This window comes from Mustela lutreola, chromosome 1 (genome assembly GCF_030435805.1).
Source record: "Mustela lutreola isolate mMusLut2 chromosome 1, mMusLut2.pri, whole genome shotgun sequence".
In the NCBI taxonomy this organism is placed as follows: domain Eukaryota; kingdom Metazoa; phylum Chordata; class Mammalia; order Carnivora; family Mustelidae; genus Mustela; species Mustela lutreola.
The window spans coordinates 161,666,951-161,680,705 of NC_081290.1; positions in this window are offsets into that span (position 1 = coordinate 161,666,951).

Consider the following 13,755-nt stretch of genomic DNA (forward strand, 5'->3'; position numbering starts at 1 on the left):
ACCCAGTGCTCATCACCATACATGCCCTCCTTAATACCCAACATGCAATACTTATATTTTAAAATAAAGTTTTATTGGGACACAGTCACAGCCATTAGTTTTTGTACTGTCCATGGCTGCTCTCATTCTACCATGGCAGAGCTAAGTAGCTTGTGATAGAGACCACATGGTCCATAAAGTCCCAAGTATTTACAGTTGGACTTAAGCAGAAAGTTTGCTGTTCTCTGATTTAGACCATCAAAAGCCCATGCTCTTGACAATGCTGACTATAGGCTTTCAGGATCTCTGCCACCCTAACATAACAGTGCAGCTGTTGGTTATGTTCTACAGCTTTTCTGGCCACCATTTCCGATTATAGGCTTCCCATCTCCAATCTCCCCCCAAGAAAGACTTCTTATGACTCTAAGTCTGGGGCTAGACCAAGGCTCAGACATCACTAGTTACTACTATTGATGCTGACAGAAGGTGGGATGGCAAATAAAGAAGCTGATTTGGGGGATGAGGTGGAATTGGGAGACTGAAGCCAACCGAAAGGAAGGTGCATGGTAATGTGGGAGCTGGTCTAATACTCGGGGGGGCGAACTGAGACTCCCAGAAGTGCTTACCTGAAAAGAGCAGAACACAGGAAAGGGGTTCTGGGATAAAAAAGTCAAGGCCTTTCCCCCCCACTTCCTTTCCCAATTTAATTTAATTTCTTTAAAAAAATTAAAAAAAAAATTATTGTGTTCAATTAGCCAGCATAGAGTAGATCATCAGTTTTTGATGTACTGTTCAAAGATTCATTAGTTGCATGTAACACCCAGTGCTCATCACCCCATGTGCCCTCCTTAATATCCATCTCCAGGTTACTCCATCCCCCAGCCCCCTCCCTTCTGTAACCAGTTTGGTTCCTGGAGTCCAGAGTTTCTCATGGTTTGTCTCCCTCTCTGATTTCTTCCCATTCACTTTTCCCTCCCTTCCCCTGTGGTCCTCCAAGCTATTCCTTATGTTCCACATATGAGGGAAACCATATGATAATTGTCTTTCTCTGCTTGACTCATTTCACTTAGCATAATCCCTTTCAGTTCTGTCCATGTCAATGCCAGTCAAGGCGTTTTGCTGGAGTTCAGTCAGAAGCCAAGAATCCAAAGAACAAGCAGAACAAATGGGCCGTAAATGGGCTCATCCCAGGCTTTGGCTTCCCTAGAAAAGCAGTCCCACCACAGCCAGTTTTTTTGGTCTATGGTTGGCTGCTGCTCTGATAGGGTGAGAATTCCTAGCTCTTGCTTCACCTCTACTCTCACCCTAAAATGCAGAAAAGCTTGGTTTTAAGATGCAATAGAGAGCCACATCTTCCCTTTGCTCATGGTAGCTTCTAAGAGGACACCCTCCATGCTTGCACACAGATGAGCAGTTCTCAAACCCCTGATATACTGGGTCTGTAGCCTTAGCTCAGCTCATGAGCACATAGCATCATAATAGAAGTAAACATATCAGAACGTTCCCTGACCACATCATCCATTTTTATACATGGGTCAGATCTATTTTCACTCTCTACAAACTGGAATATTGTTCCAGAGTTCTTGACCTCTGGGGGAAAAAAAAAGAAGATTGTCCTCTTTTCTCTTTCTTTTTTCTTCAAAATTGCTTTGCAAAAACCTATGAATCTAATTTTCATTTCCCTTCCATTGTCTTCTTCAGTAAATTATTCCCAACAGAGACAGAAATGTCAAGGTTACCTCATAAAGAAAGCAAAACTCTGGAAACCAAATAAATGAAAGCAAATATTTCTTGCAGCCTACCCAGTCTAGGACCAGGAGCTACGAGACTCCCTTTTGTTTAGGCTACATGCCATGTATGCTAGATCCTTTCCAAATATTTAAAACTCAGGGATGGAGATATTCATAAATAATGTATTTCATATAAGTCGCATCTGAATCAATGATGGAGGACAATGACTCTGTGATCCCCTGGTTGCAGAAAGTGCCCATGACTGGGATACAATCAACAGTCCCACATGGTGTGTGAGATAGCTCTTCTCTAATGTGAGCAGGAGCAGTAGCTCCAATAGGAAAGCATATGCCAAGTCCTCACTAATTTCACTCAAAACAGAAAGAAGTCCCAGGAATACGGCTTAAGAGAGTGAGGGTATTTATAATGTGATCACATCTACACTGATTATGAGTCACGGTCAATGTCCAGGACACCATTCCATGTGGCTAAAACATCACTGAGAGTAATGAAACATATTTCCAGGGCTTCCAGGGAAATGCTAAAGCAACTGACATCCAGATCACAGGGTAGGAAACTGGTCCTTTGGAAGGAGGATACTATGAAGTGAGAACCAACTGTATCATGGTTTTGAATGGCATAAACCAAGCTTTTTAACCTCTCTTCCTTTTGGTAGAAACCTTAACTGAATGTCAAGAAGAAATAAAATACCTGAATTTGGGGGCGCCTGGGTGGCTCAGTGGGTTGAGGCCTCTGCCTTCGGCTCAGGTCATGATCCCAGGGTCCTGGGCTGGAACCCCACATTGGGCTTTCTGCTCAGTGGGGAGCCTGCTTCCCCCTCTCTCTCTGCCTGCCTCTCTGCCTACTTGTGATCTCTGTAAAATGAATAAATAAAATCTTAAAAAAAAATAAAAATAAAAAAATTTAAAAAAACCAAACCCAACCCTGAATTTGTTTGTGAAAGGAAATAATGTAATTAACAACATCACAGAGAAACTGTAGGCTTTAGACTTTTTTCTATAAACATAAATATATTGCCTTTACATAAAATGTTTTTACTGAAAAATTGTTTTAAAAATTAATGATAGAATACTACCAGTCTCAGAGAAATCATTTCAGAGGACAGAGGAAAATGGAATATTTCTCAATGCATTTTATGAGACCAGCACAATCCTGATATCAAAACCTGAGGAAGACATTGCAAGAAAATTATAGTACCTCCCATGGATTTAGATTAAAAAAAAAAAAAAAAAACGACGTTATCACCCAGTACTAGCAAATCAAGTCCATCAATAATATAAAGATAATACATGATGGTCAGATGAGGTTTATCTCAGGAATATAAATTGGCTTACCATTTGTAAATCTATCAATGTAATTTGCCATATCAACAGAATAAAGGGAAAGACATATGATCATCTTAATATGTGCAAGAAAATTTGATAAAATTCAACAGATGTTCATCATTAAAATTCTTATCAAACAGGAAATAGAAGCTTCCTCAATCTGACAAAAAATGTCTACGAAAAACCTACAGTTAACATCTTAATAGTAAAATATTGAATGTTTTTCTCTAAGATCTAGAAAAAATAAATGATGTCTGCTGACAGTAGTTCTATTCAACATTGTATTAGAAGACCTAGCCAGTGGAAAAGTAAAAAAAGAAATTTAAGGATCAATGGTTGAAAAGCAAGATGTAAAAACTATCTTTTATATGTCAGTTCAGACCTGACATGATGGCATGTTAGGAAGTCTCAAGGAATCTGCAAACTACTTTAACTAATACATAATTTAGGAAGGCTGAAGGAGACACATTAATATCTACAAATCCATTATTTATTTACACTAGTAACAAAAAGTTAAAAAATGAAATTTAAAAAACAAACCATTTTAAAACTCCCCCATTATCTGGGACTACACTTAACAAAAGGAAGGCAAGACCTCCAGCTAAAAAGTACAAAACATTGTTGAGAGATAGTAAGGAAGATATAATAAGTGGAAAGACATAATCATTCACTTGAAACCTCAAATTGTTAAGATGTTAATTCTTATCAAATTGATTTACTGATGCATGCTATTCCAATTAAAATCAGTATTTGTAGAAGTTTATGAGCTGATTCCAAGATGCATATGAAATGCAAAGGACATAAAATATTCAGGACAATGTTGAAGAAGAATGCAGTTAGAGGAATGAAAATTAGTGTAGCATGCATCCTAGACCTAGAAGTGGAAGTTAAATTTATATACTTTGTGGAAGAGAGCTTAGAAGAATATCTTCATGATCTATATGTAACAAAGATCACTTTGGACACAAAAAGCAGTAATCATTAAAAAAAACAAATGATGAACTAGACTTCTCCAGACTTAGAAAACTTCTGCTTCTCAAAAAAAAAAAAAAAATGTTGGTGGCTGGTTGGCTCAGGTCTTGATCCTAGCTAGGGTCCTGGGATCGAGTCCTACATCGGGCTCCGTGCTCAGCAGAGAGCCTGCTTCTCCTTCTCCCCCTGCCTGCTGCTATGCCTGCTTGTGGTCTCTATCTCTCTGTCAAATAAATACATAAAATCTTAAAAAAAAATGCAACAAAAAACCAGACAGTGTCAGGAAAGTCAGATGGCAAGCCATAGACTGGGAGAAAATACTGAAATGCATATATTTAAGCAAAAGATTTGTATTGAGAGTATATAAAGAATTCCTACAAATCAAAAAACAACAATTCAATATGAAAATGAGCAAAATATTTGAAGAAATGCTCAACAAGTGAAGTCACCTGAAGGTAGACTGAGTGTACAAATAGGTGTTTGGCATTCAACATCAGGTAAATCTCAAAGAAAAGCACAATGGTACATTTATTACTTTCAGGACAGCTAAAGAGGAAGACAATAGAAAAGTTGGTGAAGATGATGAGCAGCTGCTATACTTATATTTTCCAGGTGCAAGTATATGTTGGTACCACCAGTTTGGAAAACTCTTTGATGATTTCTAATAAAATTAAATATATACCTATACATACATATCTATGACCCAGCAATTCCACACCAAAATATTTCTGCAAGGGATAAAGGTATATGTCCACAAAATGACTTGCACAAAAATATTCAGCTAAATTCCAGTGACACCCAAATGTCCATCAGTAGGGAAATAAACAAGTTGTAGCATATTTCTACCATGGGATATTACACAAAAAGAACAGACTACTGATACATATAGCAACATGGATGAATCTCAAAAATATTACATTAAGTGAGAGAAGCCAAGCACAAAAGAGTATAGATACTGCATGATTTCATTCCAATAAATGAATCTGTTTCTGTGGGGTTAGGAATAGTCAAAATGGGGCACCTGGCTGGCTCAGGCAGGAGAGTGTATTACTACTCTTGATCTCGGGGTTGTGAGTTTGGGTCCCATGTTGGGTGTAGAGGTTACTTAAAAATAAAATCTTACAAAAAAAAAAGAATAGTCAAAATAATTTTTTTGAAGATTTCATTTATTTATTAGAGAGAGAGACAGCACAAGCAGGGGGAGGTGCAGGCGGAGGGAGAGGGAGAAGCAGTCTCCCCACTGAGCAGAGAGCTAGACGCAGGGCTCCATCCCAGGACCCTGAGATCATGACCTGAGTTGAAGGCAGCTGCTTAACTGACTAAGCCATCAAAGTGCCCCTATCAAAATAATTCTATGGTGTTTAGAATCAGAACAGTAGCTGCCAGGAGTGGGGGATGGATTAGACTGGGAAGGGGTGGAAAGAGTTTATTGGGAAGATAAATGTTCTTTATGTTGATCAAAATATGATTACACATTTGTCAAAATTTATCAAATGATACACTTAAGGTTTATGAATTTTACTGTGTGTAGATGATGCCTCAGTAAAGTGCAAAACACAAAAAGCGGATAGTGAGTGGAACAAGACTGCTACAGACAGTGAGTGCTGCAGGAAATCGGAGGAGAGAAGCATGACTCACCAGGAAGGATGGATGAGTAAGCCCTCAGGGAGTAGGTAGAAAAGGAACTGAGCACTGCAGGTTGGCCGGTATTCATAGGGAAGGGAAGAAAGGGCTGCGGTGGGTGGTTTCACCTAGCCCAACCCCTGCAAAGAGCTTCTAGTAATTCCCTATCCCCGGTGCTCACACCAGCACTGTGGCTCCTGATGAGTCAGAATCACCAGAATGCGCATTCGGTAGAAGATCTCTTTTTGTAACTTACTGACAGATGGAAAGAAGGATAAGGCGTACTAAAAACTCTAGGCCAATCAAATAGCTTTGGTGCTTGCAACAGCCCTACACAATAATTTGTCAAGCTCTGAGCTTATTTTGAAATCATCTTTCTGCTTGGTTAAACAACACACAAAGTAATGAGTTGGGCAAACTGGAAACACCTCCAGAGCTTTTTGGAAGCTGATGAACTATAAAATATAGATAGATAAGAAGGAAAATAAAACATCCCTCTTGGGTGTTAATTTTCTTATTTTAAAAAGAGACATTTGACATCATTTCCTAGCCTCTTCTACTTCTGAGAACATTAAGGTAAAGCTATGATTTGCCGGGCGCCTGGGTGTCTCAGTAGGTTAAGCATCTCCCTTTGGCTCAGGACATGATCTCGGGGTCCTGGGATCCAGCCCTGCATCAGGCTCCCTGCTCAGTGGGGAGCCTGCTTCTCCCTCTCCATCTGCCTGATGCTCCCCCTGCTTGTACTCTCTGTCAAATAAATAACATCTTTAAAAATAAAACCCTATGATTTGCTAATTAACCTAATTATATTCTCTGTCAAATAAAATCTTTTAAAAACCGTATGATTTGGTAATTAATCTGATCATATTCTCTCTCTCTTTTTGTTTTAGAGAGAGAATGAGCTGGCGGGGGGGGGGGTGGGTGGCAGAGGGAGAGAGAGAATGTTAAGCAGGCTCCACACCAGTGCAGATCCCACCTCAGAGCTTGATCTCATGACCCTGACTCATGACTCAAGCTGAAATCAAAAGTCAGATCCACCCAGGCATTCCAATCTAATCAAATTCTGAAATGGAAGGTCTTTTATAATATGACCCCAAGATCCTTTACCGTTGAAATCCTACCCAGACCCCCAATAACCACATCCTTCCTCAGACCTTGGTGCCTCTGAGCCCTCCTACTTCATTATGTCCTTCTGTGAAGAATGTGTTTCCATCCAAAATGCTCTGCCCACTGAATCCTTCCCACCCCTCCAGCCCACTTACTCAATAGCGATTCCTTTACTAGGGTTCCCCCTTCCCTGCATCTCTACAGTTTTTGGAATTACTATGATTTATTTGGCAAGTATCATCTTTTGCCTTGTGTTATCATTCACCCTTCAATGCATGTATGTTTTCTACCATCCCTAAATTTAAGGGGAATTAAGATAAAACTTACAAGGTATCTCTCCTCATCCCAATTTCCCATGGCCTCTAGATGTGTTATTTATAATAGATGTTCAACAAATACTAATGGTTAACCAGCTGGTTCATCCAGGTTAGGAAAGATCCCTCGGACACTACTCACATTTTAGAATTATATGATTTTGAAAAAACAGGAATCAAACATGTGCAAATGCCAGTCCCCCAAAGGGGGGCACATTTGACTGGAAAGGAATGTTTTCACGAGAAGTCTGGGAAGCAGTGGCAGCTCCAGTCTCAAACCCTGAGACCTTATATTTCCAGTGATGTTGATGAATTGGGATATGTTATCAACAAAGACAGACCAGCTAAATCACAGACGGAGAAGCATAATACACTTTGGCATCTAATACGCTTTGCTAAATTAAAGTTTAAAAAGGAAGACATGAATAAATAAAATAACTAGTTGAAGGCCAGACTATTAAATGAAAATGAATCCATGAAACCTCCAGAACAAACTATACGCCGCTTTGGATACCACTTAATCATGAGACTAAAAATATCCCTCAAACTCTCAGCTCACTTATAAGTTTGCTGAGGATGAATTAGACCGCAAGATGAGAGAATTGGTTGCAAAGGAAATTTGAAGTTCTTTAAAAATTCTAATCTGCTCATCATTACCAGGTAGGTGGAGACCACATAAATGGGGCGCTCTGGTGACATCAATACCCTGCTTATAACAGTTTAATGACTTTCCATGGCCCTTAATATAAAATTCAAAATCTCTCACACTCCACAAAGCCCTGCAAGTTAGGAGGACTTTCGTCCATATCTGCACTCTCATCCCGGTCAACTTGGGCTGCTAAAACAAAATCCCACAGACTAGGTAGCTTATAAACAACAGGTACTTACTGCTCACAGTTGTGGAGACTGGGAAGTCCCAGATCAAGACATTAGAGCAGTCAGATGAAACCCCTCCTTCTGGGGTGCCTGGGTGGCTCAGTGCATTAAGCCTCTGCCTCTGGCTCAGGTTATGCTCTCAGGGTTCTGGGATTGAGCCCTGCATCAGGCTCTCTGCTTGGCAGGGCACCTGCTTCCCCTTCTCTCTCTCTGCCTGCCTCTCTGCCTACTGGTGATCTCTCTGTCAATTAAATAATAAATAAAGTCTTAAAAAAAAAAAAGGAAATCCCTCCTTTTGCCTGACAGCTGGTACCTTCTTGCCATGTCCTCATATGGTGGAAGGTTTGGGAACTCTCTGGAGCCTCTTTTACAAGAGCACTAATTCCATTCATAAAAGCCCCGCCCTCATGATTTAAATGCCTCTCAAAGGCTCCACCCACTAATACTAGCACTTTTGGGGATTAGGATTTCAACATATGCATTCTAGGGAGACCCAAACATTCAGACCACAGCAACTCTCTTCTATTTCCCTCTTTCTCTGTACTCTAGTCCACTGGTTTTTTAGTTCTCCAAACACTGCACGTTACTTTCTGCCTCAGGGCCTTAGGACATGCATTTCTCTTCCACTTGGAGTACTCTCCCCTTCTTGCCTAGATACTTCCTACTCATTCACTTCCCTCTGGCCTCATGGTTTTTTGTTGTTCGTTTGTTTTGTAGATTCATTTATTTATTTGAGAGAGAGAACATGAACAGAGGGGGAGAGTGAGTGGGAAAGGGAAAGAGAATCTTAAGCAGACTACCTCCTGAGTGGGAAGCCCGATACAGGGTTCAATCTCATAACCCTGAGATCATAACCTGAGCCCAAATCGAAAGTTGGACGCTCAACTGACTGAGCCACTCAGGTGTCCCAGGCCTCATGTTTTCATGTAGAAGTGCTTGAACTGGAGTCATCCCCATGCCTCTCTATCTTTCCCTTCTGAGCTAGTTTCTTGGAGAGTTTCGGAGGAAGAACTAGATATGCGTAGCTTAGCTCTTTGTTTTCCTGGTTTGCTGGCCGGAATGACATCTTGAACTGCTTGTGCCCTGGGTAAGAGACATATCCTTGAAGTAAGAAGGGAGGGCCTGCACTTGCCCAGCAGGGCCAGTGACTAAGTAACAGAAGATCCATGAAGATTAATCAATAATATTGCTGAAATTTTGATCTTTGTTTCTTTGCTTGCTATATTTAACTTGTAAAATACAAAACTCAAAAAGGGAAGAAAAAGATGCTGAAAATCCCTTTGGATTCTAAGCTTGTCTTATTCATCAAATATAACCCCAGCACGCAGCCCAGTTTCTGCAAATAGTGAATGTTCCATAAATATTTATCAAATGTATGAATTATTTAACCTCTCTGAGCCAGTTTTCTCAAATGTAAAATGATGATAAACCCTGCCAATCTGGCAACATTATATGAGTTTTCAAGATACTATGTTACAGCAATCAGTACAGTATCTGGAGCGTGGTTAAATGAGCTGTGGCTGTTAGTTTCTGGCTGCAACAATTGAGAATAATTCCTCTTTAAACTGTGCACTTCAAACAGCGTCAGGATAATATAGCCACAATGTCATTGTGGGGGCGCTGGGGTGACTCAGTGGGTTAAAGTCTCTGCCTTCGGCTCAGGTCATGATCCCAGAGTCCTGGGATTGAGGCCCGCATCGGGCTCCCTGCTCAGCGGGGAGCCTGCCCCCCCCACCCCCCAACTCTCTCTCTGCCTGCCTCTCTGCCTACTTGTGATCTCTGTCTGTCAAATAAATAAATAAAATCTTTAAAAAAATTTTCACAATGTCATTGTGAACCTGGCTGGTTCTGATATTGTTCATAAAAATAACATAAAGTTGGGGCACCTGGGTGGCTCAGTGGGTTAAGCCTCTGCCTTCGGTTCAAGTCATGGTCCCGGGATCCTGGAATCAAGCCCCGCATCGGGGACTCTCTGCTTAGCAGGGAACCTGCTTCCCCTCCTCTCTCTCGCTGCCTGCCTTTCTGCCGGCTTGTGATCTCTTTCAAATAAGTAAATAAAATCTTTAAAATTAAAAAAAATAACATAAAGTTGATTTTAACCTAATATTACATATACCAGAAAGATAATCTACAATATAGAATGAAATACCACTGATCTATTCAATGTGCACAGAGAGACTTAAAAGCAAATTACCCAAAATATGCAATAGTCTCCAGTTATACTCTGATTCTGATGTCCCTTACAAATATTCCCAATCTAAGTTACTGAAAAAGCGCTTTCAAAATCATAGGGTAATACACCTTCTGGACCTAATTTAAATCTGCTTCTTGTGTTATTCTGTGTGAACTGCACTGTCCACAGCATTCTGTCCCAGTCCATACCGCACCAGCCATTCTGGGTAACAAGACAGTTGTGCTAGCTGTGTCTAGCACATTTTCTTGGAGTATGATTTCGCAGACCCAGTGCCTGCACATCGACCTTTTCTATCAGTTAAGTGTTTCAGCAATACATGCGGTCAGGTGGTGCCTCCGGATGGAGATCAGAAGACAGGAAATGATGCATTATTACTGAGGGCCAGTGGGGTAAGAGAAAAAGACCTTTTGTATGATATCTGTTGGAAGTCACATTCTGATAAATATGGAGTGTCTCCAATTTCTTACATGACTTACTGATAATTTTGTCTCTTTGTATTAAAGATCTAAGTGACGTCTGCTTCCAGTTAGGGTAGAGAAGAATGTGAAATACCTTTACTGCTGAGGTAACTACCAAAAAAAAAAAAAAAGAAAGAAAGAAAGAAACAGACCATAGAAAAATGATAGTTTGTTTAACGGAACTAGTGAAGGGCAGTAGACGCAAGCCTGGAAATTTTGATGAACTGATGTGTAGAGAAAAATCTACTCCCTCATCAGTGAGAAGAGAGTTGTGGATCACCCATTCTTAGGGGTGGATGCCTGGTCCAGGGGAGATGAGAACAGTCAGCCATGGCTGAGAAGAAAGCACCAAAGTCTTGAACAATGGTGAGGGCTCACTGGATGAGCTGGACTTTGAAAGAGTCCCAAAGACGAAGTCAAATCACTTGGTCCAAAAATCTACCTTGGCCCCCATTCCCCAACTAACACATTTGAACCCCAAATTTTGCAGAGAAAGCAATAATGGCAAATGGACAGCAGAAAGATCACGTTTGCAGAATTTTGCTCTTATTCTGGGGCCCTGGGAAGCTGGAATTCAAAGATCAACCAAAATTATCTAAAACTGAAGTGCAACCTATTCCCAGTTCAAAATACTGATAGGATCCAAAACGATCATCCCTTGGGCAGTGGGCGTGGCACTGGAGGTTGGGCTCCTCAGCCTAGTTAAACATTTGGTCCTGCTCCAGCTCAGATGGATTCCAGGTGAAATCTGAATGATCGGCAGTACCCTTCTTCCTCAACCTTACCCGCAGACAGAGGAGGATTTTCACTCTCTGGGGAAGAAAACAAAAATATAATACACCAATCTCTACTGTTTTTTATTTGTTTGTTTTTAACATACAACAAGATTGTTGGGTCTGCAGTTCCGGGAGTGCAGGAGAAACAGTGGAAATGACTGCCTGCAGTCTTCCAGCCCCCTACCCACCCCCCCTTTCCTTAACCCTTGACTCTCCCGCCAAAAGGATGTATGCCCAGGTCACGTCTCCATAGGTGACCTGATACCTATGCAGTAAACAGAAGTATCAGGACCCCCCACCCCATACCCTCTGATCACCAAATACCCTACCATATATGGATGTGAACCCATGCCCTGCCTTGGCCTGATAAAAGACCCCGCCCCCCAACTCCCTCCCAGTGCAACTTCCCCCACTCCCCTTTCTGGAGTCAAGGAACCTCACCCAAGGGTGCCTACCTCCTCTGGGCACGTGACTTTCCTGGCTCCCCTTCTCCTGAGCCCTGAAACTTTGCCACAGAGTGCCTTTAATAAATCTTGCCTTGCACCCACCTTGCCTGGTGTTGTGTTTACCTCGCCTGCCAAACTTTACAAAGAGTACCATAAAAAAATGTTTTGATACATTTCCTGAAGAAGCCAGAAAATGTGACCATTTATAAAGAGAAGGGCAGTCACAGGAAGCAAATCCAGTTAGAATTAACGATGACTTTAAACAACTTGAACCATTAAAATTACCATCAAACAAACATTAAGGAATTTCTAGGAAGAGATGGATGTAACAGGTAAAGAGATAGAGGCATTTTAGGAAAGAAATTGAAACTTTAAAAAAAGGACCAAAAGGGAATTGTGGAATTGAAAAATATAAAATCCAAAAGTAAAAAAAAAAAACCAAACAAACCAAAAAACTATTAAGGACAGATTGAAGGAGCGTCTGGGTGGCTCAGTGGGTTAAGCATCTTCCTTTGGCTCAGGTCATGATCCGCGGGGGTTCCAGCCTCTAGGGAGCCCAGCATTATGCTCCCTGCTCAGTGGGGGGGGGGTCTGCTTCTCCTTCTGCCCCTCCCCCATCTCGTGCATGCGTTAATGACTTGTGGGATAAGATAATGTGGTCCACGTGTAACTGGAATCCTGGAAGGAGAAACAAACGAATGATACCAGAAAAATCATTTGAAGAAATAAGGCCCAACATTTTTCCAAATTTGATGAAGAATATTAATTCACAGGTTCAAGAAGCTCAGCAAACCCTAATCAAAATCAGTACAAAGAGACCCACACCTGGGCATATTCAAACTATAGTCTAGCCCAGCTCAACTTCGCTCCAGAAGGAATCTGCTGGGTCACAAGCCCCACCCCAACCTCACTAGCAAACCTTTGCTCTCTCAGAAATAAACAAAATGAAAAGATCATATCTAGTTATATTCCTAGTTTTCAAACTGCTGAAAATCAATAGTAATATCTTGAAATAGCCAGGGAGAAAAATAACTAGGAGAATTGTTATTCTGGACCTTAATCGAACAAATATATATAGAGAGTAAATAATGGAAAGTTTGAGCAAAATGTTTATACAGTATTGGAATCCATGAGAAACAGAAAAATCTGGTGTGATTTTTGTTTCCAGAAGGTAGCAATGAAAATTGAAGGTAAGCATGGAAAAGAAGCTAACACGTGACGCTCTCACATGGGCATTTATGAATGTTCACTTGTGAGAAGTTTCCAGGAGGAAAGGTGTGTTTTTTAAGAGAGACCAGAAGCCCACAATAGGTGAAAGAGACCCCCATTATGTTACAGGAGTACAAATCTTTTTGCCAAAAAACATTGTTTCCCAGAGCACTGAGAAAACCTGCAAACTTTCCAAATTCCTATCCTGCAAGAATACATGGGCACTGCTGGTGTTTTTTATTAGTCTTGGAATCAGAAGAGCATAAGGATATTAGAGATGGACAAAATCTGTTCTGATTTTCAAAAGGGTAAAGAAGCTGCATTCTTAAAATGTTAGGTAAGTAGTTGACATGGCCCTCCACGATTCAGAAATGTGGGATCACTTGATGAATCTTTGTTCTCACCTGGAAGTAGGAGCACTTAATTAAAAACATACAAAGCCGAGTTAACCTCCCTTCCTTGAGGAGGGTAACAAGATTCATCAAATTGGAGCACAGCTGCTAACATAGTTCATCTGGAATTTAGCAAAGCATTCGGTAGTCTTTCATGAGGTTTTCGTGGAAACATTAGAGAAATATAGAATATATGTAAGAGTGAATAGGTAGGGGGCGCCTGGGTGGCTCAGTGGGTTAAAGCCTCTGCCTTCGGCTCAGGCCATGATCCCAGGGTCATGGGATCGAGCCTCGCATCGGGCTCTCTGCTCAGCAGGGAGCCTGCTTCTACT